The following is an 8,235-nucleotide window of genomic DNA, read 5'->3' on the forward strand; positions in this document are numbered from 1 at the left end:
AATCACCAAGGATATAATCACCAGTGTAGTTAGTAACTTACATCACTAACAATTTTAGAGGAGTGCATTCATAGTTATACAATGGAGGGACACAGAAGAGGAACCGGTTTTGAAGGTAATGGAACATAACAGAAAAAGAATAAACAGTAAAGTGGAGTCAAACTTGCTCTTTTAACATTCCCATATCATATACTGATGGCATGAAGACCACCTTAACACCAGAACATAGGATGTCGTACAAGTCTGCTAAAATGTGTACACAGAGGAGGTTCCACCCAAATAGAGAGTCCTTTAGCTTTCCCACAGTTATTCTGACTTTAGTTATTCCTACGGGTTTATTTGGAAAAAAAAAAATCAAAGCATTCATTTCTTTGTTGAAAAGTCAGTGGTGAATTGGCACAGAATTCTGTGTAGGTCATGGAAGGGAGGACTTCACTAAACTTTGAAACAAGTTGTATTCTTTCTGACTTCTCTAGCATATACTTAATATGAGAATAATGCCTTAACACATTTGCTTTTCCTCTGTGTAAGGATTTTCTAAAAAACATTCCGGAAAGCATTTTTTTATCAAGGCTCTACCATGAGTGGCTGTCCGTAATGGAGAAAAGCAGCGACAGACAGAAAATTGAAAAAATTAAAAGGTAATTATTTTAACATTTATGTCTCAAAAATTAATTTTATACCTTACATTTTATAATTTGTCTACTAAAAGTCAAAGTTATATTCATGGGCACCAGGTTAAAAGTTGGCTTCTATTAGCTTGTCACTGTCATTGTTTTCTCACTAATCATATAAGCATGGAATGCTTGAACATTGTGCCCCTTCTGTGTACCTGACTTTTAATGAATAAAAAGAGCTATTATTAATTAATTCACTAGCTGTTATGTGGGTCACTATGAAATTTTTGAGAGACACAAAAATGAAGAAATGTAAAATCTCTGCAGACACAATCAAATGGAACCCTGCCAGAAACCCCAATAAGACTTGCAAATTGAAACTTGCATGGAAGAGTCAGAAAGGGGAGTCAACTGTGGTTTTTGGAAGTGAATTAATGCAGCATAACACAGGCTACAATTTATGATGTTAATTTTGGTAAATATCAAAGTAATTAAACAACTCTATTAATTCATGAACTGAAGTCATAGAGAGAAAATGACTTATTTCCTCTTCTCAAGAAATTCAGTTTGGGAAAGATAGATAAACCAAGAAATTACTGTCAGTGCAGTATAATCTGTCCTATAAAAGAGATATTTAGAGAATATTGTGGGAACAAAGCAGAGAATCACTCAGCTCAGCTTCTTGAGACATGTCAGTAAAAAAGGGAGTTGTACAGTGTCAGTATGATCACAAAAAGTAAATTGTTTCTTCTCATGCCAAGGGAAATTTTGGGACCAATTCAATAGTCCTTTCTTGGATATATCCTACATGATAAGAGAATAGAAAAGAAATGTTTATTTACTCTGACTAAAGAGTGTGCGTTCTGTGAAAATTCAGGACACTCATTATCATTTACGTGCATGTTATTGTTTAGTATAGATATTTTTCCTTGAACATCTTTTAAATATGAATTATATGCATACTTTTGGGGATTGTTGGAACATAGTACAGATATTGAAGATACCAGAAACTAAGCCATGTGGCATAATCATAACTCCACTTCCATTAGGGTTTGGTGTAAGCCATTTAGATAGCATCAAATTCTACATATTTGTTTGGTCATTGTTCACAATATCACTTATCTATATTTATAATACACATATCATTCATATATGTATTTATCCTATGTACCATTAAAAGATAAATATTTTTTAAAAGGCTATGTTGGCTCAGACCCTGAAGCTCAGAGGCCAGAATGATGGCCACATACACCGGGACTGGCAAGTTGAAACCTGGCCTGTCCCAAACAACAATAACAGCAACAACAACAAAAATAGCCCAGCATTGTGTTGAGTGCCTGAGGAGCTTCTTGGGAGCCTGAGGCAAGAGCATTGCTTAAGATCAAGGCTGTGCAGTTGCTGTGAGCTGTGATGCCACAGCACTCTACTAAGGGCGACATAGTGAGACTCTGTCTCAAAATAAATAAATAAATACATACATACACAAATAAAAGAAAGTGAGATAAAATAAAATATTATGTCTCTCATGAAAATATGAAATAAATGCATATCAATGCTTCTGGTTAAATTAATAATAAGGAAATCAGTAAGATAGTGTAGCCATCTTTATAGATTGCACATTATGAAACCTTATGTATTTGAACCAAATGGAGCCAGAAATACTGAAATAAATTTACAAAATGATGCAAATATTCCCCTTTCTACCAGAGCAAGGGTTCAGAGAAATCTGTTGACTCTCTACCAGACAGAGTTTTCAATTCTTTTGCCATGTTTTATGTACACTGCTAACAGTTATCTTCAAATGACAGAGATATAAACAGTCCTGGTTGTGAAAAGGCTTAAGGATCTCATAGTATCCCCAAAGCGTTTACTAGATGCCTTATTTTATATAGAATACACCCAGTAATCTTTTGGTCCATTTGAAAGTCCTGCATAATTCCTCATCAGAGGAATTATACTTCTATTCAGACTATTATGCTGAAGAAAGTCTTTTCTGTGATTTGTACAACAGGAGTCAGACCAGCTTGTTTTCCTCAGGTTGCAGATTCTTTTATTAAAAAAGCAACAATCATAAATATCAGCTTGTCCATGTTTTCTGAGTAGGAGTAATACATTATTTTGGTAAATAATCAGGTAAAACACAACTGTAGCCCAGAATGAAAGAGGGAAGAGGAGAGTGAGGAGAAGGAAGGGAAGAGGACGTGTGGAGGGTGGGTAATTGGTGGAACTTCACCTAAGGTGTATATTGCAAGGGTACATGTCAATCAATTAAGAGTAGAGTATAAATGTCTTAACACTATCATTAAGAAAGTGAGGTGAAAGTTATGTTAACCAGTTTAATGTAAGCATTCCAAATTTTACACAAAATCAGCACATTGTACCCCATAAACGCATTAATGTACCCAGTTATGATTTAATAAAAAAAATTGTTAAGAGATAAAAAGAGAGAGAAAAAGAAAAGAAAAAAAGAATCTTTTAGCAATTACCAAATGAGAATAGTAGAAAAGAAAGTAATGAAAACGTGACACATATGTAAAAAGTGATAGAAAGGAGGTAAGATTTGGCTCGGCATCCTGTTGCACAGTGGTTATGGCGCCGGACACACGCACTGAAAGATCCACGTTTGAACACGGCTTGGGCCAGCTAAACAATGGCGAAACACCTGCCAAAAGAAAAGAAAAAATGCCTGGGCATTGTGCCAGGTGGCTGTAGTCCCAGCTGCTTAAAGGGCTGGAGCAAGAGAGTACACCCTGAGCCCAAGAGTTTGAGGTTGCTGTGACAACTGACAACTGATACTGCAACACTCTACCCAGGGTGACATAGTGAGGCTCTTTCTCAAAAAAAAAAAAAAAAAAAAAAAGGAATGAGGCAATATTTGGAACAAAATCAACCACAGAAGATGGTGGAGCAGACAATGAACTCTCAGAATGGACCGGGTGGTCTTTACAGCTGGGATTTGGTTCTTCACCTAGAGACAGCATTTCTGTGTTGCCAGTTAAAAATAAAGGAGCAATTTAAAATTAATTACTGCTTAATTTCATCAGAAATGTTTTGGTGGGTTGTGGTTGAGAGTAATCTAAATGTTGCAAGATTTACCTAAGCTTCAGCATATTGAGCTAGTTTCAGGGAAGTATTTCATGAAGGGTATTCGTTTTTAAATGACACATATCTGAATTCTACTAAGTTTTCATTGTGTTGTGAAGACAGTGTAGAAATATGCCCCCCCCCCCAAATCTCCAGTGTGTCTCATTGTCTCCCTGCAGTTCTCACTTCATTGGGTTCCACATTAACTGAAACTTGGGTATCTGAGCTGGGTTCCTATTTGCCTTGTACCTCATGCAAAGTTAGTGTTGCCTGCCTTTACAAGATTGAAATAAATTGCCTTGCTTACCGAGTACATTTTTCTGTATTTAGGCTATTAGACCAGCTACCAAGAGGAAACGTTGTGCTCTTAAGGTACGTGTTCCTGGTCTTAAGTAATATCGCTGAACTCTCCGTGGCAAATGAAATGGATGCTTTACACTTAGGGGCGTGTATGGCTCCAAGTATTATTTGGCATCCTTCTGCAGGCAGAGAAGAAATGGCCTCTGCAGAAAAGGTAATGAAGTTTTTGTATTATACTTGCTGGGGAACTGAATCACCATTTGTAAAGGAAATGGAAGGTATTTAGTCTTAAAGACAATGTCTTATAGAAGTTAAATAGAATACACTTTCTTAAATTTCAGTTTACTATATAAAATGCAATTTATCAACATGTTATATGAAAATAAATGCTTCTTTTTTTTATACATTAATCAGCTTGTGGAATTTGTGATAAAAAACTGCCGCAACATCTTTGGAGGACACGTCACTGCCCTGTTTGGAGAGTCATCCAGAATATAAAATACTCAAGAAAAACCCTCAGGTACTGTCAATAATTGGGTTGCTTTTTGTGAAAAACTGACTCATGTCTATGAAGATGCTGGCAGAGTTTTTTTCTTCAAAGCCATGCAAGCTGAAGGAAAGCAAGCCTGGTATGTGGCTCAACAGAGCCCTGGGTTTCCCATCATTTCTTAGAAGGCCTGCTAACAGGTCAGGGTATTTAACAGGATGGTAGGGTTAAATAAGGTGTGTGATAAGCTCTTAGTTTTCATAAGTTATCAGAGGCAGCATGCTACAGTAGGATGGTTTGAACATTTTTTTTGAAAAATTAAACTTTATAAGAAATTTTTGTTTTTGAGATAGTCTCTCAATTTATCACACTCAGTAGAGTTCTGTGACATCACAGCTCACAGCAATCTCCCACTCCTGGGCTTATGCGATTCTCTTGTCTCAGCCTTCCAAGTAGCTTGGGCTACAGATGCCCACCACAATGCCCAGCTAAGGAATTCTAATATGTGTAGTATATATTGTTGAAACTGGAATAGAAATCTCAGAAGTAGTAGAGGCAGGACTGATGTTCTTATTTTTCTTTTTTTCCGCTCCCTGATTCTTGAGACACTTCTCAGAATTTTACTGTGCTATGAGATCATTTGACAACAATTTGCATTATTGGCAGATAGGCAGATGTTAAAATCAAAGACAAAAGAAACCTCCAGGTTATGAATTCCTATATCACTAGCTGCTAGTTATGTTATCTTTGGCCAATTGTTCTATGCCACTGAGCATCAATATCTTAATCTAAAAAATGTGGATGAAAGTTTATGATTACTGTAAATATGAAATGAGGTAATGGATATTACAGAAACTTGAGCAAAAGAAACTGATAGACTTAGTCAATGGATTTCCCAAGAGTAAGCTATGTTTAACATCCAGCAACCCATGTTAGAAGGTACATTATTATGCAGTACTACGTATATGGAATTATTTTTTTTACTTTTATTTTGTTATTACCACTTAGTCTAATGACATTTTCATTGTTTGGGAAAATTTTGCATAGAGAAAGACCATTCATCAGGATCTAAGATAAATCTAGTACATCTCAACAGGCATTTCCCATTTTAACACCTGTGGTAATATTGTAATAGTTTCTTTATTGGCAGTAGGAATTGAAATACATTACCTAAAAAGACAATAAAACTAAGGATTATAGTTCATTTCTAAGGAAATATGGGTTTATTTGTGCTAAGTATGAGTGTTAATCCTGTTTGATTTTTTGACAGATACATCTAGCATTCCAGAGAGCAATGCTTCCTCATATGAGAGCTTGAAGAAAAAAGCGACTGTGCTGCTGGCCACAGTGTGATGAATCAAAGAAAATGCGTCCAATTGAAGGGAAGCATTGACTCGCTTATAATGTCTCTGGACTCTGGCCTTGATGCCCTTGAATTCTAAATGAGCTTCAGAGCCTCCTGTATGACTTTTAGTTCAGGTGGACCAGCCTCCTAAAGACAAGCCGATGGATGTAACAATGTGCAGAGATATTCCACCACAGAATCCTGCCAAGATTCTTTCTGGCACTTGTCCACAGCTGCATCATATGTTAAAAAAAAAAAAAAAATAGAAAATGCTGTCAGCTGTCCTGTATAAGCTCCACCTGATCTACAAGGCTAATTCTATCATATTAACAGCTGTGGCTCACCTGTTGCCCTAGTTACTTGGGAGCTGATTTCCCAGCAGAAACTTTGTAGGCCAGATGAAGAGCTCCTATCCTTAATGCACTTCAACAAAATTTCTGACAATGTAGCATTCTTTAACCTGCAAACTACAGTTCGTATTTGATGGAGGAATCAAATCTTCTCCTGATATGCAAACAAAAAGTGAAGTTGAATAGCTCCTATCTTGAGAAAATACATCTAACTTCCATGAAGAAATCAAGACTTAACAATAGGGGGAAGTGGGAAAGGGGGGATGGGTAGAGGGAGAGGGATCGGTGGGATCACACCTTTGGTGCATCTTACAGGGGTATTTGCGAAACTTGGTAAATGTAGAATGTAAAGGTTTTGGCACAGTAACTGAGATAACGCCGGAAAGGCTATGTTAACCGCTGTGGTAAAAATGTGTCAAATGGTCTATGAAGCGAGTGTATGATGCCCCATGATCATATCAATGTATACAGTTATGATTTAATAAAAAAAAAATGCAGTGTAGACCAAATAGAAAGACAATGTAAACAAAGGCGTGCAGGTGGGGGGGAAACTCTTACAACAAGTTTCACGATTGGTGACTAGATTGGTGCAGCTGGGATGCAGGCCTGAGGGAAGAAAGGGGTGGCGAGGTTGGAAAGGAAAGCATGCTCTAGGAGAAACCAGAATAAATCCAGGAAGAGAGAATTAAGCCATTTCCCCTCCACAACCCTATAAAGAGAGATAGGCTTTGGGGGAAATAAGCACTTTGGGTTTGTGATTTAGGGAGGCAATGAACTTGCCTCGGTAGGGGAATTCCAAATGGGTCTCGACTGAAATTTGATTTAACACAAGGGAGTGGAATTGTTAACCTCACAACCAAAGCAACACATAAGATGAGCTCATGTTTGAGGGGACAAGAAGATGCCCCCTCATATTCTTACCTAGAATTTTTTCCTCTTTTTTCCTTAATATAATTAATTAGTATTGACTTTAAGTGATAAAAATCCAACCCAAACCAGCTTAAGTCCAGAGAGCTATAAAATCGGCAGGAAACCCATCTTAGGCATAGCTAGATCAATGGGCTCAAACAATGCAAGAGGACCTGGCTTCTCTCCACCACACCCCTGCAGTCCCTTCTGTTGGCTTCAATCTCATGTAACATGTGGTGGCACTTGGTAGCTCTTGGTTTACTTTGGGGTGGCAGAACAGCTGCCTCGGTGGCAGGCTGACATCTCTGTGGTTCCAGTCACCTGGTCCAGAGAGATGTCCTTGGACCAGAGGAACTGGTTCAAGGACATGCATGCAGCCCAATGGAGCCACTGAGAAGCAGCAAAGCATCTCAGTGCTCCATAGTGGTTCCCAGTGGGCTCCATGCTCATTCTGTTCTCAAAACAATTACTGTGGACAGGAAGAGTCAACACTCATCTCTGTAAAGACCAGTTTTGCATCTTCCAATCCTTAAGTAGGAATAAGGTCTCACCCAGACCATACGTACTAAGAATAGGATTGTAATGAAGTCCAAAGTTAAAAGGAAAAAGGGTATGGGTATTTTTTTTTTTTTTTGGTTAGGCAAATAACCCATATCTGCATACTCTCCTTTTCCTATCATTAGAAAAATAAATAGAGAATTAGCTGTTAGTCTCACATGCACTCGTTGGGAACCTGGGACAGAGACTGGCTAGTTACTTGCCAAACTCATTTCCTTTCCTCTCAAGCGCTTGGCCAAACTCCACTTCTCAGCTTCCCTTATAGCAAAGAATGCCCTAGTGACTGAGTTCAGCCCAACTGAGCAAGGGCGGAAGTCATGATAACCCCTCTCAGGCTGGGCCTGATACATCGTCCCAGGAGACCTCTCTGCTATTACATCCCCCAGGAGACCTCTCTAGGTAATTTCTCCCCTCACATTCTTTACCTTGGCTGAATGATGAGGACTCTAGGGATGAAGGGGAGGACAAAACCACAGGAGTATAAGAAACTTGATTCCTTGAGTGACCACACAAAAAGCCACTCCGTCAGGAAGTGTGCTGTGGAAACAGAACTACCCCACATAAGCATGAAGTAAAGTTATTTTA

At 38.2% G+C, this 8,235-nt stretch overlaps 1 long non-coding RNA gene across 1 annotated transcript; it reads left to right on the forward strand.

Annotated features, from left to right (window-relative positions):
• The first annotated feature begins 545 nt into the window (after positions 1-545).
• Positions 546-6,053, forward strand: LOC128579318 (uncharacterized). Its single transcript, XR_008378122.1, has 4 exons — positions 546-641; positions 4,032-4,073; positions 4,416-4,521; positions 5,759-6,053. It is a non-coding gene; the product is annotated as an uncharacterized LOC128579318 (long non-coding RNA).
• Positions 6,054-8,235: the final 2,182 nt, after the last annotated feature.

This window comes from Nycticebus coucang, unplaced genomic scaffold, assembly GCF_027406575.1.
Source record: "Nycticebus coucang isolate mNycCou1 unplaced genomic scaffold, mNycCou1.pri scaffold_44, whole genome shotgun sequence".
Taxonomy (NCBI): Eukaryota; Metazoa; Chordata; class Mammalia; order Primates; family Lorisidae; genus Nycticebus; species Nycticebus coucang.